This window comes from Populus nigra, chromosome 2, assembly GCF_951802175.1.
Source record: "Populus nigra chromosome 2, ddPopNigr1.1, whole genome shotgun sequence".
NCBI classification, from domain to species: Eukaryota; Viridiplantae; Streptophyta; class Magnoliopsida; order Malpighiales; family Salicaceae; genus Populus; species Populus nigra.
In genome coordinates, this window is record NC_084853.1 from 13893434 (window position 1) to 13895933 (window position 2500).

Genomic DNA, 2500 nt, shown 5'->3' on the forward strand with positions numbered 1-2500 from the left:
ACGAAATCGGCAAAGTCGGCAGAATCGGCAGCGCAGATTTTTCGACGAACACGGGCTGGACGGTGGACTGTCCAGGCCAGGCAGGAAAATTCGTCGAGGGGACACGCTGAGGAAACAGCGCTGGTTCAGACACGGTGGGCGCAGTGTTGGAATCGGCAGCGCCGAGAAAATCGGCAAAGTCGGCAGAATCGGCAGCAGGTGCTGGCGATGAGTCAGGACGGACTGGATAGTCCAAGGCTCGATGAGAAAGACCGCTGGTTTAGACACTGGGGCAGTGGCAGCCCGCGGGGCAGTGTCGGCAGACTCGGCAGCAGTGTCTGCCGATTCGGCAGCGTTGGCTTGTTGGCGCGGGGGGCCGATGCGAGTGGGGACTTGGGCAGCGGGCAGTGAAAGCAAGAGTTTCCCCGATGCTGCCGGGAAAAACGCTCCCCGGGATGGCCGGGTGAGATGACCCGGCGGCCCGCGACGGGTCATTCAATTCCATGCCCCGTCAACATAACTCCCGATGTACTGTTTGCTTTTTCGGAAGAAGAGATCCATCCCCCCATCCTCGGCCAGCCAAAAACGCTCCAATTAATGGCCGGGTGAGATGACCCGGCGGCCCGCGACGCGTCATTCAAATCACTGCCCTATCGGCTACAACTGCTGATGGGTGGGATTAGAGGCCTGCCATGGTGGTGAGGGGCGGCGAGGACCGTGAAAGCTAGAGTTTTTCAGAGGCTGCCGGGAAAAAGGCCCCTCGGGTGGCGGGGTGCGAGGACCAGGCGCGTCATTCAATTCTCTTCCCTATCAACTTGGCTCCCGTTGGCGGGATTGGAGGCCTACTGTTTGTTACAGGGCTAAAATCGTCAGGGGAAGAGCTGACGAAACAATGCTGGTTTGGATGCAGGGGGTAGTGTTGGAATCGGCAGCGCGGACAAAATCGGCAAAGTCGACAAAAAAGACTGTTGGTCTGGACATCGGGGCAGCGGCAGCCATGCCGACAGGGGGGGAAATCGGCAGCGCAGATTTGTGCAGCTGCAGGTTCGTCGGGGAAATCGGCAGCGCAGATTTTTCGATGAACATGGGCTGGAAGATGGACTGTCCAGGCCAGGCAGGGAAATTCGTCAAGGGGACACGCTGACGAAAGTAGGCTCGTCGGTGAAAATCGGCAGCGCAGATTTTTCGACGAACAGGGGCTGGATGCTGGACCGGCCGGGCCAGGCAGGAAAATTCGTCAGGGGGGCACGCTGACGAAAAGAGGGGCTGCCGCGTGGAAAATCGGCAGCGCAGATTTTTCGACGAACATTCGTCAGGGGGGCACGCTGACGAAAAGAGGGGCTGCCGCGTGGAAAATCGGCAGCGCAGATTTTTCGACGAACAGGGGCTGGATGCTGGACCGGCCGGGCCAGGCAGGAAAATTCGTCAGGGGGGCACGCTGACGAAAAGAGGGGCTGCCGCGTGGAAAATCGGCAGCGCAGATTTTTCGACGAACATTCGTCAGGGGGGCACGCTGAGGAAAACAGGGGCTGCCGCGTGGAAAATCGGCAGCGCAGATTTTTCGACGAACATTCGTCAGGGGGGCACGCTGAGGAAAACAGGGGCTGCCGCGTGGAAAATCGGCAGCGCAGATTTTTCGACGAACAGGGGCTGGATGCTGGACCGGCCGGGCCAGGCAGGAAAATTCGTCAGGGGGGCACGCTGACGAAAAGAGGGGCTGCCGCGTGGAAAATCGGCAGCGCAGATTTTTCGACGAACAGGGGCTGGATGCTGGACCGGCCGGGCCAGGCAGGAAAATTCGTCAGGGGGGCACGCTGACGAAAAGAGGGGCTGCCGCGTGGAAAATCGGCAGCGCAGATTTTTCGACGAACAGGGGCTGGACTGGCCGGGCCAGGCAGGAAAATTCGTCAGGGGGGCACGCTGACGAAAACAGGGGCTGCCGCGTGGAAAATCGGCAGCGCAGATTTTTCGACGAACAGGGGCTGGACTGGCCGGGCCAGGCAGGAAAATTCGTCAGGGGGGCACGCTGACGAAAGTAGGCTCGTCGTGGAAAATCAGCAGCGCAGATTTTTCGACGAACAGGGGCTGGACGCTGGACTGGGCCAGGCAGGAAAATTCGTCAGGGGGGCACGCTGACGAAAACAGGGGCTGCCGCGTGGAATGGCAGCCTACACGCAGATGCGAATTCGGCAGCGCACGATGGCTTGAGCAGGTCATGGGTTCGACTTGGCGCGATCTGAAACCTGGACGAGGGACTGTCGACGCTGGACGAGCCAGCGCGGTGGCCTGTCGTGCCCCGTTCAGGGGGGGCCTGCCGCGGAGACAGCCCTCGCGGGCTCGACAGCGCAGGCCAGCGTCCCCGACGTCGCTGGCCGCGGCAGGCGAGCTGCCGGGGTTCCCGCATTCCTACAAGAAAACGTCGTGCTTTCCACATGAAACCAATCCAGTAAAATCAGCCATATTTTTATGAGGCTGCCCACTGAATTTGGGGTCATTCCGGGCCGGTTCCTAGTTTTGCGGA